This window comes from Hemiscyllium ocellatum, chromosome 30 (assembly GCF_020745735.1).
Source record: "Hemiscyllium ocellatum isolate sHemOce1 chromosome 30, sHemOce1.pat.X.cur, whole genome shotgun sequence".
NCBI lineage: Eukaryota > Metazoa > Chordata > Chondrichthyes > Orectolobiformes > Hemiscylliidae > Hemiscyllium > Hemiscyllium ocellatum.
This window is the reverse complement of record NC_083430.1, coordinates 28,654,825-28,676,272: the sequence shown is the minus strand read 5'-3', so window position 1 is coordinate 28,676,272 and position 21,448 is coordinate 28,654,825.

Sequence of the window (21,448 nt, the reverse complement as noted above, 5' to 3'; positions counted from 1 at the left end):
GTCTGCCAATTCCTGCACAACAGACCTAAACAAGAAGACACAACACACCCAGAGACTCTAGCCACACTCCCACACATTAAAGACAGCTCAAAGACAATGACCAGACTACTCCAGCCCCTAGGCATCATGGGAGCCCACAACCCTACACCACACTGAAACAGCTCCTGGTGAATTTAAAGGACCCCGTACCAACAATCATCAGAATGAACGTCATATACAAAATACCCTACAAGGACTGCAACAAACATTACATCGGACAGACTGGCAGGAAACTAGCCACCAGGATACACAAGCATCAACTAGCCACCAAAAGACCTAACCAACTGTCACTGTGATCCATACACACAGACAGGCTAAACAAAGACACACACAGAAATTCCTCGAGGCCTGGCATTCAAACCGGAACTCTATTAACAAACACATTGATTTGGACCTAATTTACCAAGCTGTCAGAAAAAGAACAGGAAATGATATCGCCCACCACAACAGACCAAGACACGCAAATAGAAAGTGGGACATAACACCAGCACTTCACCGGAGGCTCACCAATGATGTTACCTTGAATGGCAACAAAACATCTGAGAAAAAAATCTACCAGCTCAACGAGCAAACTCTCAACCTGATTCTAAAGTGTTTCAGATTGATGTATGCAGACAAAACATTGTACTAAAGGAAGAGATATTGGAAGAGGTTGACTGAAGTAGTGAGATTTAAGAGGTATTTTACAGAAGGAGAGATTATCTTGGGAGTTCAGAGAGGAAATGCCAGAATTTTCGATCCTAACTGATGGACATACCAACCAATGGTGGGGTGAGGAAATGGGGGCTTCACAAGACGCCAGAGTTAGAGAAATTATAACACTGTCAAAGTTTACTGACGTATGAAGGGGCAAAGGCAGAAGTGAGTTAAATCATACTTAGCAATAATCCCCCCTTCTATTTGGTTTGGTTGTCCACTTGCTTTTATCTGAGGGCATCTCAATATGACAAAGAGATGTTTGCCATATATTGTCAAAGTAATGCACCATTATTTGAAACAAACACATGGATACTAACTTATTTACTTAGTAGTTTGATAACAAAACTAAACAATATTGTATGCGTGTACTGACAAAAATGAGGACAAATCAGCAGCTGAAAGTTTCAGTGATGAAGATGGACAAACGAATGACCTTTTCCTGAGAGTAGAGCACATTAAGAGGGACATGATTAAGACGTACAAAATTATGAGGCACATAAATAGAATATAAAATTGTGTTGCTGGAAAAGCGCAGAAGGTCAGGCAGCATCAAAGGAACAGGAGAAGGGCTTATGCCCGAAACGTCGATTCTTCTATTCCTTTGATGCTGCCTGACCTGCTGCGCTTTTCCAGCAACACATTTTTATGCTCTGATCTCCAGCATCTGCAGTCCTCACTTTCTCCCACATAAATAGAGTAGACAAGAAGGAACTTTTCCCCAGGGTGGGGGGAATCAATGACTGGGATGTAGGTTTAAGCTCAAGGGCAGAAGGTTTGGAGGAGAGGTGAGGAAAAATATCTTCACCCAGAAAGTGGCCTGAATCTGAAACTCGATGCCAGCAAGGATGGTTGAGGCAGAAAACCTCAACATTTAACAAGGACCTGCACATCCAAGGCATAGCAAGTGATAGGCCAAGTGCTGTGCCCTTTTGTTCACAAATTTTCCACTGATGGGAATATCTTATCCCTATCTATTCTATCTGGACTCCTCATGGTTTTAATAATGCTTCAAATCTCCTCTTAACCTTCTTATTTCCAAAGAAAACAATCCTAACTTCCCCAGTCCATATATGTCTCTGAAGTTCCTCATCAATCATACCACAAATCATTTCTGCATTGTCTCAAATACTTTCAAATCTTTCCTAAAGTGTGGCACCAAAACCTGATGCAATACTCGGTTTGATGCTGAACTTCTTTTTATTAGAAGTGCATTTGCAATGCCAAGACTTACAAGGTTATGGACAACCTGCCCTCATTAATAAACTGTAAAATGGTGAATGTGTTATTAACTAGTTTGTCACCCTGACCTGCCATCTTCAATAGTTTGTGCACATACATGCCCAAGATTGTTATTCCAACCCATTTAGAATTATATCCTATATTGCCCCTCTGTGTTCTTCCTAACAAAATGAATCACTTTACGTGTTTTTGCATTAAATTTCATCTGCCACTTGTTTGGTCACACTACAGACCTGTCTATGTCCTTTTGAAGTTCTTTACTATGGTCCAAACAATTGCAGAGTTTTCAAGTTTTGAATCATCAGCACAAATTGATCTAGCTAAACATTGACGTATTTCATACGTATCAAGAACAGAAAGGAAATAACTCAAACAAACAGAGAATGCTGGAAAAAAGCCTCCAGCAGCGACTGTAGAGAGAGAAAAACAGAAAAAATGTTTCAAATCCAGTATGACTCTTCAGAACTCTGAACTAGTCTGAGGACCATCTCTTTCAATATTGGTATAATTATCCAGATATTAGTGGGGATCCTTTAAAGGGTGAAGTAGGTGAGTGTGATTTTATCATATCTGAATCTGGTGCCTAGGTCAATATTGAGTACTCAGTCTTGTTTTATTCTTTTTATATCTTTATGTATTAGCTTTGAAACAACTGAATCACTTGGTGGACTATTTCTGAGGACCTGATAATTTCATGGTCATTTCACTGATAGCTGATTTTGATTGCAATTTTATGTCACCCATATTTCCCAATCTTTAGTCCACGCCACTGGATGATGAATCCAGTAAGATTACCCCATGCTAATGTATTGTGTTCTGTTTAGTCTGATTCTAGAACAAATTTAAAATTGTGTTCACTGTGAAAAGCAAATGCAATCACACATCTCAAATGGTGTTAGATAGTAACAGTGGAAGTTTCCACAATACAGCACAGTGAAAGTATTTCATTTGCATCTCTTGAGCAAATAGTAAAGTTTCAGGTACATAATCATTCACACTCATAAAAATATTCATTGTTTTCCATTCAACTCTCGCCTCTCAACGTTTCTCAACCACATGACTGTTTCTGGTGTTTCAGCCCTCAAGCCTACGATTCAGTTTTTTTTAATAGATATTTATATTGAAAATTTAACATGTTTTTACAAAGTTCAAAATAAAAAACACAAATACAAACACTAATATACAAGTAATATTAAATAAATAATAACCAAAACCTGTCAAACAAAAAGAAAAGATAAAAAAAAGAAAAAGACAAACTCAACTAACTACTAATCTAACTTATAACTAACCAGAGTGTATAATAAAATATCGTACATTACTCAAGAAAAAAAAGGATAACATAGTAATTAAATAGTGAAGTACATGCTCAGAACAAATTAACATCAAGTCATAATAAAACAGTATTCATGCGGGATTCCTCCCCCAAGGGGCTCCGGACCAGCCAGAACCTCTACCAGAACTAGATGAAAGCCCTTGACAAAATGACCGAACCATCTGTATCTATATAATTCAGGAAGGGCTGCCATATTTTATGGAATAATTCAGTTTTTTGGTGCACCATATTTGTAAGGAAGTCAAGGGGAATACATTCCATGATTAACCTGTGCCAATTCAGAAGTCCTGGGGGGCCCTCAGCTGCCCAGTTTACTAAGATATTTTTCCTTGCACAAAAGGAGAGAATGGAAAATAATTTCCTCCCGTGCACATCCAGGGAAGACCAGCTCGAAAAGCCCAGGAGAAGAGATACTGGATCTACTCTAATTTCCATTCCCAAGATTTCTGTCAAAGCATTTGCTACTCTGACCCAGTATTTGCGGATCTTATGACATGTCCATAAGCAGGGTGTGAGAGTGCCCACCTCTATTTTATATTTGGGACACATTGGAGATGCTCCTACCCTAAATTTTGCCAATCGTTCCGGTGCTATATGTGTCCTATGGAGTATCTTTAACTGAATGGCCTGGGTTCTATTACAGATGGAGATATTTCTGGCATTTTCCCAGATATCATCCCACATTCGTGTGAATATTTCCAACCCCAATTCCTGATCCCATGTTCTAAGCAAATATTCCATGTCTTCCGACACTTCATTATGTAAAAAATGATAGAGAGTGCTGACCGAGGGTAAACCCATTGGCCACAACACTCTACATTCTCAATCAGATTTATAAAGGCTATCTAATAAGGTAGTCTTCTTCTATGTGTAATCTCAAATTTGGAAGTATCGAAAGAGGTCTCCATTAGGTAATCCAAATCTCTGGTGCAGCTGTTCAAAAGACATCAAGACCCCCTCATCAAACAGATCCCCTAAACAGGAGATACTCCTGAACTTTCAGGATTTAAATGTGGCATCTGTGAACTCTTGTTGAAAACCCCGTGCTCCCATTATCGGAATATAGGGGGAGATTTTATGTGAATTACCCTCGTTTTGCCACATTATTTTCCAGGCTTTAATTGTGTTTAATACTATAAGGTTTTTACAGTTGTCCATAATGATTTTCATCTTATCTAAAAGTCAGAGGTTCATAAAAGGGCACTTTTTACTTGAGAAACCTCGATGTCCAGCCAGATTGATTGCGGGTCAGACAAGACCCAATCGGCTATGTAGCTTAATAGAGAACTCAGCTGATACTTCCTAAAGTCTGGAGTCAGACTTATTAGACTATAGTAGAATCAGCCCATATAGCTTCCACTAGTGGCTCAATTATTAGTGTGAATAGTAACCATGAGAGAGGACATGCCTGACGGCAGCCCCTACCCACACTGAAGCTATCCGAGTCTAAACCATTGGTGATCGTGGCTGCTTTGGGGTCATTATACAATGTTGAGATCCATTTAGCAAATACCTTTCCAACGCCAAACCTTTCCAGTGTATAGAACAGCTATGACCATTCAACCCTGTCAAATGCCTTCTCCGTGTCCGAGACGACTATTCCCGTTATTCTTTCCTGATGACAGACTTGAATCACGTTCAAAACCCTTCTAATATTATTAGATGATCTACGGCCCTTGATAAACCCCGTCTGGTCCGCTTTTATGATATCTGGCAATACCCTCTCCCGCCTCAATGCTAATGTTTTAGAAAGAATTTTAAAATCTAAATTGAGCAAAGACATTGGTCTGTATGATCCGCAATCTTCTGGGTCCTTTCCTTTTTTGAGAATGAGAGAAATATTTGCTTCTCTTAACGAAGGTGGTAGGCAGCCCTGACCATATGAGTAGTTGTACATGTCCATAAGTGAACCAACTAGTACTCCTGTAAACTCTTTGTAGAATTCAACCTGAAATCCATTTGGACCAGGTGCTTTACCACTCTTAAGCTGCCTGATTGCGTCAAGTACTTCCTGGGTTGTTAGGGGAGCATTCAGGATCAACACCTGTTCCGGGGTTAAGTCCGGAAAGGCCAGGCTTTTAAAAAAGGGCTCCATCTTCTTGGCTCTATCTTCACAATCCTGCGATTTATACAAATCAGAGTAAAACTTTCTGAAGATTGTGTTGATCCTTTTATGATTGTGAGTCGAAGTATCAGCACTTTCCCTGATGGACATGATAGCTTGAGGGGCCTTTCTTTTCCTTGCGAGAAATGTTAGATATCTACCAGGGTTATCGCCATATTCTTTGCTTTGCAAATAATATTTCCCTCTTTGCCATTTGAGTAAGCATGGTATTCAGGGCTATCCTAAGGGCTGTAATCCTTTGTAATTTAGCAACAGAGGGCCTATCAACATACGCTGTCTCAGCTGCCTTTAAGCAAGCTTCGAGTAGACGCTGTTGTTCTCCCTTTAGTTTTTTCTAGGTCGCCGAGTATGAAATGATCAGACTCCATGCATAAGCTGTAATGGTCTCTCACATCACTGACGGGATACCAGCCGTACCTGAATTAATTTCCAAAAGAGTTTTGAATTCTTGAAATAAATATTTTACAAATTTACTATCCTTCATTAAGGAAGAATCCATAGGCCTATGTCCAGGGTGAGGAGGGGGGTGGGGGTCGGCGTCTCATTGTTCCTAGTCTTGATTTCCATATACAGCACAGCGTGATCAGAACTTATTATATTACCTATTTTGCAGGATAATATGGAATTCAAAAAGGTTGAGGGGGCAAAAAACACATCAGTTCTAGTGTGAACTTATGTGAATTAGAATAAAAAGAGAAATCTCTGCCTTGCGGGTGGAGGCACCTCCACACATCTACTAATCCTAACTCTTTATTCAAATCCACCAATTTCCTGGATCTGGGGGATACACCCGCAGTATTCTTGGGTATCCAGTCTATCTCCGGGTCCATAATGCAATTAAAATCTCCCCCTATAATTGTGTCACGAGCCCCGACAGCCATCAGTTTGGAGAATGTTTCCATTATAAATTTGAAAGGATGCGCCGGGGGACAATACAGATTCAAAATCTCACATTCCTCTCCATTTATTAGGGCTCCATTTAATCAATATGTAACATCCAGATTCATCTTTTATCTGACTTAGGATTTTGAAAGAGAGATTTTTCCGAATAAGAGTGACTACTCCCCTACTTTTGGAACTGAAAGATGAAAAGAAGGCCTGATCAAATCCACCCTGTTGTAATTTGAAGTGTTCTTTATCCAATAAATGTGTCTCCTGTAAGAGAGCTATGTCAACCCTTTATTTTTTGAGGTTTGATAGAATTTTCTTCCTTTTGATTGGTGAATTACTCCCCTTGACATTCCAGGTACACCATTTAATCAAAGGACTAACCATAATCATCCAGGCAAGTCCGAGACCCCCCGGGAGGAAGAACCCCATCCAAAGAACCCCGAGCATAGACTATAGAAAATTCACAAAAATAGAGATTCTTTAATACACTCACGCCAATATAGTAAAAAACTATTTCTAAATAAAAAAAACATATTTAAAAGGAGATTTTCCCCCTTGCTTCCAGCGGACATCAATTCCTTTCCAAAAACCCATCATATCCTCTCCCAACCAGTGCCCCACCCTCGATGCAGGCACTCCGTAATAAAATAGAAAATTTCAAGTATACTATAAAGCTAAAGTTAACGGTGAGTACCCTACCCCTCCCCCAATAACACACCAACACCTAGATACATTTAGTAATGTTAATACCACATAAAGTTACAGTCTCAGTAGGTAATGATTAAGTATAGTAACACAAAATAAAAGGGGGAAACAACCCCGCTCTAAAAGATAGAGAGAAGGTAGGACAAGGCAGACACCCCCAGCCCCCTCACTGAATCAACTAGACCGCCCAGCCTATATATAAAAAACAATCACATTCTCAAGGTCGTCAATGTGATCTTCTAAGGCCCAGACTCACTGTTCGAGAGTATGGACCTGACCCACGGCCAATTCTGCAGTAGCCTCGGAGGTCACAGCGTTTAGCCCGGCCCCTCCGACTCGATGTTCGATTTTTTTCAATGTCTCAGTCATGCTTTTGCAATGCGACTGAGAGCGACTCCCACCTGCTTCTGGAATCCTCTGTGAAGACCTCGATCTTCTCTTCCAGCTTGGTAATTACAGCAACAAGGCTCACCACTGTAGGTAAGTCCCCTGCTTGGAGGGGGTGGGGGGGGGGGGTTTGGGGAAGAGTTCGGGAGGAGTTCCTGCCTGCTGCGAGCTGCGGGCATCCTTTCACTCAGTCATTTTAACAAAGCACCAAACTATTCAAGTTTGATGCAAAATGACTAACTGTATTGAATAAACGTTATTTTGAATGGTTTGGCAGGTGGAGTAGGGCAGCCCATTTTACCTGAATCTTGGGCAAAGCACTACAGACTCAGACTTGCTGGTCGCCGCCATCTTGGATCTCCCACCATTCAGTTTTTGATAAATTATAACTTCATCTAGTGTGATGATAGGAAGACTTAAAGATGATGGGCAGGAGGCAGCAATTTTCCGACTCATGATGCCCAAGTCATAAGTGAAAATCCAGCCCCTTATCTCTGTTTTTTCCTGAAAATATGTTGCAGATGGAAGCACAATAGATGACTTGTCATCATCGATAACAAATGCCATACGTACAGTGAGTCACCGTCCTGACATGGTGGAGATGCTTCTGTGTTCTAATGATCCCTTGAATTAGCTCCTTACTCCTGGTAGGGCCACCCTGATAACTCTTTCAATGCCTTTTGAGTTGTGAAGACAAATACGAGAAAAGATTTTTCTGGTCACCTGCTCTATCTGAATGATGTCATTCATTTTCAGAATCAAATACTGGCAGCATATGGTTGGGGTGGGGGTTGGGATGGGGGTAGAGGTGTGATGATGCTGCCCCTTTAACAAGATTATGTTGTCTTTTTTTTCAGCGTGGTCATAAACAGAGGTTCTGGTATGTCCAGTTTGGAAGGGTTTTAGGGACAGTCTGATTATTGCTAACAGATACTGCCTCAGGAAAAAAGCTTTCAAGTTTTTTAAAAATGCTTATGCAATGAAAGGGGAGTGGCCAAGATCTCCACGTTTAGCTTTTCTCTGGTCAGGTTTGGTTTAGTTTTAGCAAGCAGTCAGTTTCTTTGAGGCTACTGGTCAAGGAAACAGCTACGTGGAAGAAGGTGTTCCACACTCTGCCATTAGATTATGGATATGTAAGTGACGCTTGCACAAGTGCATGAAAGTTAGTACAATGAAGGATATGTAGGTCAGTCTGATCTGAGAGTAGGATAGAATGCCAGCAAAACATCGAGGGCCAAAGGGCCTGTACTGTACTGTTCCATAGGCAAAAGTAAGGACTGCAGAAGCTGGAGATTAGAGTCAAGATTAGAGTGGTGCTGAAAATGCACAGCAGGTCAGGCAGCATCCGAGGAGCAGGAAAATCGACATTTTGGGCAGGAGCCCTTCATCAGGAATGAGGCTAGAAGAGATCCCTCCCTCTCCTAAGGCTTCCAGCCTCATTCCTGATGAAGGGCTCCTGCCTGAAACATCGATTTTCCTGCTTCTTGGATGCTGCCTGATCTGCTGTACATTTCCAGCAACACTCTAATCTTGACTGTACTGTTCTATGTTCTATCTCTCTCTCTCCTCTGAGACCCTGTGTTTGATTTTACCTTTTTTGACAAGGGTTGTTTATGAGGATTGTTGCAGGAATTTGGAACAGCATCACTGAGTTGGGATAGTCTATTGGGCTTTCAGATAGGATAAATTATTCTGTATTCTGTTCTCTTTCGTTTGTGTTTCATTCGGTACCCTGTAAATAAATTCTGTTTTGTTTGAAACTGAGGGGGTTTGACCAGCTGCATAACTCCTGGAATATTCACTTTACACCTGCTCAAAACAACTAGAAAGGTTAGGGTTTTGGCTGTCTTCTTGAAATGTTTTGAGGAGGTCTGGCCTGGTGCATAAAAGAGTGTTGCGACCAATCTTCCTTTTTATACTGAGTTTAAGGGCCTGTTTTATTAACTATCATTATTAACTAAGGAAGAATCATTAGTGATTCTTATCAAGAAGATGCACTTGTCTTAACAGCAAATGTAGTTTATTGAATGATAGTAAAAGGTACAAGTTACATTGACTAGTTGGACAAAATGACTGTGACTATCAGAAGCCCAGAGATGAAAGATCTAACCCAACCATGCTCATCACCCAAGACTGTGCATCACCATCAGTTTGCATGAAGCCTAAGGTAGCCCTTGTAGAGCCATTACCTTATATAAAAAATGCCACTTGAAGACACAGTGGAACTCCTCTCTGGTCAACATTATTGCTCTAGGGCGATTTTGCCAATAGGAGATGGTAAGAATTAGCATGAGAAGGAAACTTGAAATGGTTCCGAAAAGATTTACAAGGATGTTGCCAGGGTTAGAGGTTTTGAGGTATAGGGAGAGGCTGCATAGGCTGGGACTATGTTCCCTCGAGTGTCATAAGCTGAGGGGTGAACTTATAGAGATTTATAAAATCATGAAGGGCATGGATAGTATAAATAGACCAAGTCTCTTCCCTGGGGTGTGGGGTATCCAGAACTATAGGGAATAGGTTTAGGGTGAGAGAGGAAAGATATAAAAGAGACCGAAGGGGCAACAATTTCACGTAGAGGGTGGTACATGTATGGAATGAGCTGCCAGAGGAAGTAGTGGAGGCTGGTACAGTTACAACATTTGAAAGACATCTGGATGGGTATATGAATAGGAAGGGTTTGGAGGAATATGGGCTGGGTGCTGGCAGGTGGAACTAGAATGCATTGGGATATCTGCTCAGCATGGAAGAGTTGGACTGAAGGATCTGTTTCTGTGCTGTACATCTCTATGCCTCTATGATTCTATATGGAGAGCCTGCAGAGAGAATTACATTGATTAAGTGAGTGGGACAGGGTCTAGCAGATAGAGTACAATGTTGGTGAATGTGAGGCTATCCACTTTAGAAGTAAAAATGATAGGTCAGAGTATTATTTAAATGATGAAAGGTTGCAGCATGATATTGTGCAGAGGGACTTAGGAGTGTTTGTATATGAATGGCTAAAAGTTAATTTGCAGGTGCAACAGGTAATTGGGAAGGCAGACGGAATATTGGCTTTCATTGCTAGAGAGATTGAATTTGAGAGCAGGGAAACTCTCCTGCAATTGTATAAGGTGTTGCTGAGGCCTCACCTGGAGTATTGTGCTCAGTTCTGGTATCCTTACTTGAGGAATGATATACTGGCTTTGGAAGCGGTGCAGAGGAGAGTCACCAGGTTGATTTCGGAGATGAGGGGGTTCCCCCATGAGGAGAGGTTGAGCCGCCTGGGACTGTACTCACTAGAATTTAGAAGATTGAGAGAGGATCTCATAGAAACATAGAAAATTATTAAAGGGATAGATAAGATAGAGACAGACAAGCTTATGGGTAAGACTAGGACTAGAGAGTAATCTTGAATGGCCTCAAGATTAGAGAGAGTAGATTTAGGACAGAGATGAGGAGGAACTGCTTTTGCCAAAGAGTAGTGAATCTATGGAATTCTCTACCCTAGGAGGCAGTAGAAACAGCTTCATTAAATATATTCAATACGCAGTCAGATGGTTTTTTGCGCGGTAGAGGAATTAAGGGTGTGGGGATAATGCAGGTAGGGAGGAGCTGAGACGATGGACAGATCAGCCATGATTTTAATGGATGGCAGAGCAAGCCCAACAAGCCAAATGGCTTACTCCTGCTTCTATTCCTATGAAAATATAATCTTGAATAACTCTCGTCAATTTTTCTATTCCTACTTTGTGATCTTTAGCAATTGACTTTTACATCAAATTATGATGTTGCAGGAAAGCAAGGTGTTTCAGAAAGCAGTAAATGACATTGAAAGGTGGTGTACTGCTGAGCAATGTAATGCCCTTTCTTTTATTCCAAACCATTCATTTCTTTTTTGAGTGAAATAAAAGATGAATCACACAGGAGGACCATTTGTCGCTTAGTTTGTTCTGTAACCTTTATCCACAAATAGAACTTTTCTTTTTAACTTCAACCCTTTGAGAATGATCAACTTTTCTCGTCATCAAAAACATAACATTAAGTTTAGTTCTGCCATTGAGTTGCATGACTTTCTCTATTTCCATTTAATACTGGAGTGGAGTTCTGATAAATGCAGAGCTATTTCCCCAGGACATTTTCAGCATCAATGAGGATTTCTGTAAAGTGCAAAGTGCAGATAAAAATAGCCAATTTGCAAAACTTTGTACCATAGGCTACTTAATCATCATGTCACAATTCTTTCAAAACATATTCTCAACAATAATGGATTTTACACAAAGGTGATTAGTCTCCTAAAATGTGCTATAATAAAAACAGTGCTGGAGAAACTCAGCAGGTCTGACAGCATCTGCAGAGAGAGAAACAGGTTTACTGTTTCCAACCCATATGACTTCGCTTCAGAACGTCAGAACATTGGGAAATTGAAACCTTAATACCTATTCTCTCCCACAGATGCATACACAGGCTAACACAGAGACCCTGAAGTTGTGCTCTGTGTATGCCCTTCTGTCATTTCATTCTGTGGAGTATCTAATCACCAAAATTAAGTAAATCTGGCAAAACGTTCCCCTTTTCCACTCTAAATAAAAAAGAACTTTGAAACAAAGAGTCTTGTAAAATGTGCAACTTAGTTTTTAATAACAATCTAAGTAATAACAACTGCAATTGATTTAATATTGAAAACATTGGAAATTTGCAGAATATCAAATTAATTCATTGAGTTATCATTGATTTTTATTTTTGTTAAAAAGTCCATCCTTCATATTTCAGTTCCACTTGAAGCCCATGTGATTCTGACAATCACTTATTTTACTTGATGTAAAATTTTTTAACACATGGTTTGATTTCATGCCTGGTTGACTGTGAGAATTCTTTAATGAGATTGGTCACTAGGCAACGTGATGATAATACTGACATTCAACAATGAAATCTCTAATGAACAAAGCAATAGTGAATTCCATGTCAAGTAATTGTGAGTCTGTCTACTTAGCTTTCTTTGAAGTCAGTGACAATTTCATTGCTTGATTGCTGATCACAAATCATAGGCCAAACTATGTTGCTTAAAGTTGGAGATGCTGGGCAGAGACATTCTATATTAGTGGGATGAATGGAAGAAATTTGTTGCGCTGAAATATTGAGTTGGATTTTGCCACAGGGTTTACATCCCAATGTGGGAACCAAATTTGATTGGATTTGCTTTGATTTATTATTGTCACATGTACTGTGATACAGTGAAAACTAGTATTTTGCAAGCTAACCAAACAAATTATACCTTACATAAGTACATCACCATTATAATGCAGAATGTAGAATATAGTGTTACAGAAAAAATGTGAATATGTGAGAGGTCCATTCTTAAGTCTGATAACAGTGAGAAAGAAGCTGTTCTTGAACCTGATGGTATGTGCTTTCAAACTTTTGTATCTTCTGCTAGATGGAAGAAGGTGGAAGAGAATATAACCAGGATGGGAAGCGTCTTTGATTATGTTGCCTGCTTTCCTGAGGCAGCAGCAAGTTTAGACATAGTCAATGGATAGAAGGCTGGTTTTTGTGATGAAGTGGGCTGCATTCACAACTCTCTTTAATTTTTTGCAGTTTGGGACAGGGCTGTTGCCATACTAAACTGTGATGTATCCGGAATGGATGCTTTCCATGGAGCATCTATAAAAATTGATAAGAATCAGTATGGGCATGCCGAATTTCCTTAGCCTTCAGAGGAAGTAGAGATGTCAGTGTGCTTTCTTGACAGTAGGGGCCCTGAGACAACATAGAGCGGGATCGGCTGAGCAATTTTCCCAAAGGGTGTCAATTAAATGGCTGCCTCTGAGCCCACCTTCCCTTTAAGAACAACAGGCAAAAACCCGTAAGCTCCCAGCCTTTTTGGATGGGTGACAGCTCAAGAGTGCCAGCAACAGACATCCACATTGCTTACAAGATAGATTATCAGGGTAATGGGAAGATTGAACTGAAAATACAAACATATCAGCTATGGTTTTATTGAATGGCAGAGCAGCCTTGAATGTTCTACTTCTGCCTTATTTTCTACGTGCGTAAGATTGGTAAAATCCTTTCCTCTATTCTTGAATATGAATTGTGTGGCTAAGGTCCAGATTGACCTGGAGCTGACTGTGTTCTTTAAGGATTAACTGCATAAAATTTTTTTGGGGGGGATTCAGAAAACTTACATACTGATTCTTCGACTTTAATGATATACAAAATGACATCGTGGAATAGGGTGTTCTTTTGATCTTCAATAATCAATGTGCCATGATTAGTTTGTGTTGGAGACCTCAAACTGCTGTAATGTGTACCTGTGTTATAATAAGTGAACATCCTTGGGATCCTCAGCGAAATACTTGCAAATTATTTAATCAAAACCCTCTTGTATTTAGTGTTAACTTCACAATCCATAATCCACTTGAATGAATATCATTGAGTCATCGGATGCACTAATTGACAAACTGAAACAATCCAAATGGAAATATTTTCTTTTCTTCAAATTGCGAATAACAGGTTTCAAAGATGTGTTCTGCCCTATGAATATAGATGTGAGAGTGGGACGTGAGAATTTTGTATTGCTAGCTAGCTCCCAGACAGAGTAAGTTTCTTCCACAATGCACTGAGAGACATTACCTAATTATGTCAGACAAAGTGTGGGTCAGAGGCAGTGCTAATCTGTTTCTACTTAATTCTAACTCTGTGCTTTAGCGCTGGCACCAAAGAGCATCCTTTTACTATTGGGAGAGTTAATATTGTTTTGCACTCTGATTCCTTCCAAGCTCCTTGAGAAATGTTATGTCGATGATGAATTCAAGAGCAGTTTCTTTCCTGAGTGAATTTATTTATGCCTGAAAATTGACTTGTACTTTCTTTAAATTAACCTATTTATCTCATTAACCTGTTCAGAGACATTATACACTCCTGCTGCAGGAGGGACTTGAACCTGGTTGTCCCAGTCAAGGGGCAGGGACAGTACTGCGGGAGCACTTAGCACTCTAATCAGGGAGAACTTGGCACATTGGGCTTTTTCAGATCTAAGTTGGTTCCTGTTAGAAGGACAGGTAATGCCTGTTTCGACTGCACAGTCGAAAAATAATGCATGTAATAGCAGTTTACAATAGCTACCCTAGTGATGCAGATTTACTATCACACAATAGTGGACTAAAAATCCTTACTTCAGTCGCTTTTAAACAAATGTGTGAGGATTTGATTTCTGGTGCTCTTAAAATGTTATTGTAAAATAGCAGTACGCATGGTGAGGTGACATTTTCGACTTTACAACCTTGGAATGTTGTGGCAACAGGAGTTTCTGCTTTGAAATTACAAACTGCTGATGATACAGCCTCTTTAATCGAGTAGCCAAAGCATAGCCATTTCCTCCGATGAGGCTTAAAGAACCATTAATCATAGGTCTAATGATGTGATACGTGACAACGCTGATGTTGTAGTTTTCTCTTCCCTCGGAAGCTGGTGTCTCTAGAGGAATGAGACTTTCTTTTGAGCACTACGGCAGCACTCACAGGCTAAACAATTCTTGCTTAATGCAATTTCAATTTCATCCATAAAACACTCATTTCCAAATGTCTTTCTAGCTTAACTTTTAATTTGCCTTTTGAAAGGCAAATTGGAGAAGAACATATTACTCCTGATCACTGACCTCATCTATGTAACTAACTGTTAAGTGAATAATTACGTGAAGTGGCTATAAATTGAAGTTGGAAATCTGTTTCCTGTGCCTGCACATTATATTCACTATTGAAAACCAATCAATTTTAGTTTAAATTGCTTATGTAAGTGCTGTATATATATATATGCCATATAAATGTATAATGTCTTTATTCAGCTCACACATTTTCACCAATTTATAGGATATATACAAGTGAACCTTTGCTACATTACTGATATTCCAATTGAACTATAATGAAAAATAAAACGAATAAAACAGTGCAGCTTGCAGGAAGTAATCCACTAGCATGCACTGAGAAATTGCAACATAAAGCTTCATTAATGTGCACTGCAAAAGCAAGCATCTCTATTAGCTACAGCTCAGTTGGAATCGCTGTGGCTCAGTTAGTAGCACTCTCACTCTAAGCCAAAAAGTTATGGGTTCAAGCATTGAAGGCCATAAATTAAAATGGACATTGAAGAAGTTCCAAGTAGTTGGAGGCACTCTTTCTCTGCTGGGATATTATATGATGGCACTTATCTCAAAAGAGCCTGTGTAACTTCTCTGATAAGAATTAGGGCATTCTCATTGATGTCCTGACCAATATTTATCCTTCAATCACACATCACTGACATGATTTGGAGATGCCGGTGTTGGACAGGGGTGTACAAAGTTAAAAATCACACAACACCAGGTTATAGTCCAACAGGTTTAATTGGAAGCACACTAGCTTTCGGAGTGACGCTCCTTCATCAGGTGACTATCTAGGTACGCATTGGCTGATGTGCTTCTTAGTACATTGACTATGCTTCAAAAATATTTCATTGACTGTTAAGCATTTTGGAATAGTCTGAGGTTGTGAAAGGTGCTCTACAACATCAAGTATCTCTCTGTATTGTTGATTTTTTTAAAAAAGCGATCTGTACAGACATGTAATGACACACCTTTGGAAGAGATGGGACTTCAACCCAGGCCTCCTGACCCAGAGGTGTGATTACAACCACTGCACTGATATGCAAATATAACCTTTAACAGCAACTTATTGGTCAATTCATGGTCAAAGTTTGTGAGAAGATTTGTAGCTCGGGTGCTCGTTGTTGTGGTTTCTGTTCGCCGAGCTGGGAATTTGTGTTGCAGAAATTTCGTCCCCTGTCTAGGTGACATCCTCAGTGCTTGGGAGCCTCCTGTGAAGCGCTTCTGTGACCTTTCCTCCGGCAGTTATAGTGATTTGTATCTGCTGCTTCCGGTTGTCAGTTCCAGCTGTCTGCTGCAGTGGTCAGTTTATTGGGTCCAGGTCAATGTGCTTATTGATTGAATCTGTGGATGAGTGCCATGCCTCTAGGAATTCCCTGGCTGTTCTCTGTTTGGCTTGTCCTATAATAGTAGTGTTGGCCCAGTCGAACTCATGTTGCTTGTCATCTGAGTGTGTGGCTACTAAGGATAGCTGATCGTGTCATTTCGTGGCTAGTTGGTGTTCATGGATGCAGATCGTTAGCTGTCTTCCTGTTTGTCCTATGTAGTGTTTTGTGCAGTCCTTGCATGGGATTTTGTACACTACATTGGTTTTGCTTATGCTGGGTATCGGGTCCTTCGTCCTGGTGAGTTGTTGTCTGAGAGTGGCTGTTGGTTTGTATGCTGTTATGAGTCCCAGTGGTCGCAGTAGTCTGGCTGTCAGTTCAGAAATTTTTTGATGTATGGTAGTGTGGCTAGTCCCACTCATAACAGAAGCGGTAATGCAGAGGTTAGAACAAACCGTCTTACCGCAAATTCAACCCAAACTCTGCGTCAGATATGTAGACGATACCTTTGTAATCATTAAAAACACAGAAATAGAGAACACACGGACCATCAACGCCACACTCACAGGAATCCAATTCACTACAGAGGAAGAAAAGGACAACCAACTCCCATTCCTAGACATGATGGTACAGAGAACATCGAACGGAGAATTCACCACAAAGGTATACAGGAAAACCATACACACAAACGAAGTCCTGAACTACGAAAGCAACCACCGCAACACACACAAAAGAAGTTGCATCAAGACACTATTCAAAAGGGCCACAACACTGCAGCACACCAGAACTGCAAAAAAGAGGAAGAAGAACACCAATACAATGTATTCGCCAAAAACAGACACCCGCGCAATTTCATCAACAGATGCCTAAGGGAAAGACAATGAAACGAGGACATGCCGCAACCCAAAGGACTAGCCACACTACCATACATCAAGAGCATTTCTGAACTGACAGCCAGACTACTGCGACCACTAGGACTCATAACAGCACACAAACCAACAGCCACTCTCAGATAAAAACTCACCAGGATGAAGGACCCAATACCCAGCATGAGCAAAACCAATGTAGTGTACAAAATCCCATGCAAGGACTGCACAAAACACTACATAGGACAAACAGGAAGACAGCTAACGATCCGCATTCATGAACACCAACTAGCCACGAAACGACACGACCAGCTATTCTTAGTAGCCACACACTCTGATGACGAGCAACATGAGTTCGACTGGGACAACACTACTATTATAGGACAAGCCAAACAGAGAACAGCCAGGGAATTCCTAGAGGCATGGCACTCATCCACAGATTCAATCAATAAGCACATCAACCTGGACCCAATATACTGACCACTGTAGCAGACAGCTGGAACTGACAACTGGAAGCGGCAGATACAAATCACTATAAATGCCAGAGGAAACATCACAGAAGCGCTTCACAGGAGACTCCCAAGCACTGAGGATGTCACCTAGACAGGGGACGAAACGTCTGCAACACAAATTCCCAGCTCGGCGAACAGAACCACATCAATTCATGTACAATACATTGTTCCTAAAACTTGCTGTACTTAAAAACAACAATTTCTCAAATGAAAAAAGTAGAACCTATGATAGATTAATTTTTTAAGCAGACTTGCTCATGAGGATTTCCAAACACATATATGTAAAGAACCAAATAAAATAAAAATCAGACAAAGGACACGGATTTCCCTATTTGGGATTAAGTGTGGAAATGGGTAGTTTAGGTGTTGACTAACACACCACTCTTACCACTGAGAAAACCTGACCTATCGCATTTTATAAAGCTCTTGTTAGGCCCCATTTGGAGTACTGTGTCCAGTTTTGGTCCCCACACCTCAGGAAGGACATACTGGCACTGGAACGTGTCCAGCGGAGATTCACACGGATGATCCCTGGAATGGTTGGTCTAACATACGAGGAGCGGTCCTGGGATTGTATTCATTGGAGTTTAGAAGATTAAGGGGAGACTTAATAGAAACTTACAAAATAATACATGGCTTGGAAAAGGTGGACGCTAGGAAATTTTTTCCGTTAGGCGAGGAGACTAGGACCTGTGGACACAGCCTTAAAATTAGAGGGCGTCAATTCAGAACAGAAATGCGGAGACATTTCTTCAGCCAGAGAGTGGTGAGCCTGTGGAATTCATTGCCGCAGAGTGCAGTGAAGGCTGGGATGCTAAATGTCTTCAAGGCAGAGATTGATAGATTCTTGATGTCACGAGGAATTAAGGGCTATGGGGAGAATGCGGGTAAGTGGAGTTGAAATGCCCATCAGCCATGATTGAATGGCGGAGTGGACTTGATGGGCCGAATAGCCTTACTTCCACTCCTATGTCTTATGGTCTTATAATCAGCTTGTTAGAAACTGCTGTCTGGTGACTTCTGATGAGATTACTGATGTCCCCGGTCACCAGAAGCTGGGGAGCCAGTGGTTAAGTGGTTACTGGATCAATCATCCAGAGACCCAGGCTAGTTTTATGGGCAGATGGTGAAATTCAAATTCAATATAATCTAGAATTAAAAGCTAGCTTAATGATGACTGCGCAACCATTGTGGATTATAGAGCCATAAGACCACAGTATGTCAGAGCAAAATTGGACCATTCAGCCCATCAGGTCTGCTCCGCCATTCGATCATGGCTGATCATGGCAATGAGAATGGCGTTGAGGTACCAGATCAGGCATGATCGAATGGCGGAGCAGACTTGATAGGTTTGACTATCCTAAAAATTCATCTGGTTCACTAATTTCCATTAGGAATGGAAGTCTGCCATATTTGCTTGATCTGTCACTCCAGACACCCAGCAATCTGGTTGATGCTGAAACAGCCTGGCGATCCAACCAGTTCAACAAAAGCTAGCCTTGCCAGCAAAGCCCACAACCCTTACAAGAATGTTCCAATGCTGTCAGACATACAGACAGAGCCTGGCAGCTTCTGGATTCTAAAGAGCATCTGTCAAGGTCAAACTGCAGGGGATCCAATGGCAAGAAACTAATTTTTTTTCTCCACTTTTGGGTGAGGATGATGAATAGAGGGGTCTGAGCTGGTTAAAGACAAAGCCAGGATATGGCTCTGATAGGTCATCGCATTGGCCCAGATCCATGTCTCTGGTTGTCCATAGATTGAGGTGACAAACCCCAAGGCTGACAGTTTGCCCTGGTTACCCAATCAGGAAACCAACCACCTTTTCATGCCTGTCAGATGGCAAGCTGAGGTCCTTAACTGATCATTAATCACCACTTTCAGACTAAATAATCACAGATCGAGAAAACCCCTCATGGAACTTTTCACCCAGACTTTCATCAGTGAGGCAGCAACAATGGACAAAATATCTCTCCAGAGCCAACTCACCCAAATATTTCCCCATCACTGCAGGGAGGGAATATTCCACCCTCAGCATTTTGTAAGCGCTGCACAAGTGCCAACACAAGTGGATGAGTCACAATTGCAACGTACCAGTCAACAATTCGGAAGTAGCTATCATTGATAACTCCTGGCTCCATGATACAGTTATCAGTGAAATCAGCTACTAAGTTGTCTTTGGAGATAAGGTTTTGTATTTGCACATTTAGGAGAAAAATAACTTGTTCCCAGATTTAACTTCATTATTTTTGAACAGAGACCAATGAAATATTCTCATGAACATGTGGTAAAATACAAATAAGCATATGTAAAAGCTGTATAGATATTATTCCAGCTACACAATGCTGGCCAGAGAGTCTTCCATTCTGCATGTTAGAAACCTTGGTGTGGATCCAGCAGATAGGTTCCCTGCAGAAGTAGAAAGTTGGAAAATTACAAAAACGCTTGACAAATTTGTAAACAAATACATGTGCATATATCAATTTGTGGGTCTTTGCATAGGCAAACTTGAAATAAATATCCAAACTTATATTTTGCCAGACATGTAAACAAGAGTACGTGAATATTATAATCAAAATGGTATACAATAATATGCAAACACGTTTAAACATACGGTTTACCCAGGTTGGCGTACATTTTCACATGAAAGGCCATATTTCACATTTCCTCTCACTTGGCCAGGGAGCTAGGGTTTCAGTGAAAATTCAGTGCAAGATGGTTTGGCACAAAAATAAAAGTAGTTTTCAAATAAAAATTCCAAAGCAACAAATTAATTATTGAAATAAACGTGTACTTATTTAACAGGGGAGACCGTAGTGTAGTGGCACTATCACTTGACTAGTAATACAGAGAACTTGGGTTATGCTCCAGGGTTGAGTGTGTAGTGCTGGAAAAGCACTGCAGTTCAGGCAGCATCCAAGGAGCAGGGGATATAGGTTCAAATTCCACTACAGCTGATTGTAATTAAATTCACTTAATAAAGCCACCCCGATCACACACCATTGCCCCGATCACACAGCATTGCCCTGATCTCACAGCATTGCCTTTGATGTGAAGGGCACTGCTTGTCACTGGCCACTCGGGTGTTTTCCTATCTTCCTGGTGGTAGAAATTGAATAAAGATTCGTGCACCTTGTGTCTCTCACTGTGTCTCACACCTAAAAAAAGAAGAGAAAAAAGAAAAAATATAAACAGGAGATTAAAAAGAGGAGGGTTAGAGATATCTGAGGTTCTGTTCACTCAGAGCTGCCTCTGAGGGAGCTGGATCAGTGTGTGTGCGTGTTCAAGGACTCTCCACCTTGACTGTGTCTGAGAGGAAGGGGACTGTCCCTGGGCCAGAAAAAAAAAGAAAAAAAATAAAAGAAAAAAATAAAATAAAGCTAGCCACAGTAATGGTGGCCACAAAAGCTATCATTGATTGTTGTAAAAACCCATCTGATTTACTAACGTCCTTCAGGCTCATCTGGATAATATGCGACACCAGGCGCAAAGTGACACAGTTGATTCTTAAATGTTCTCTAACATGGTCCTAGTGAGCAATTTAGTTAAAGGACAGTCAGAGCCCGGATGACAGGTGCATACGTATTGCATGTAAAGAGTAAAAAAAAATGGAAATCACAAAGTATCAACAGCAGAGCTAATTAATTAAGTTATTTTCTCACCCATCTCAAGAAACAAAGCTAGACAGAAAAAGTCTAGTCTTGATAAC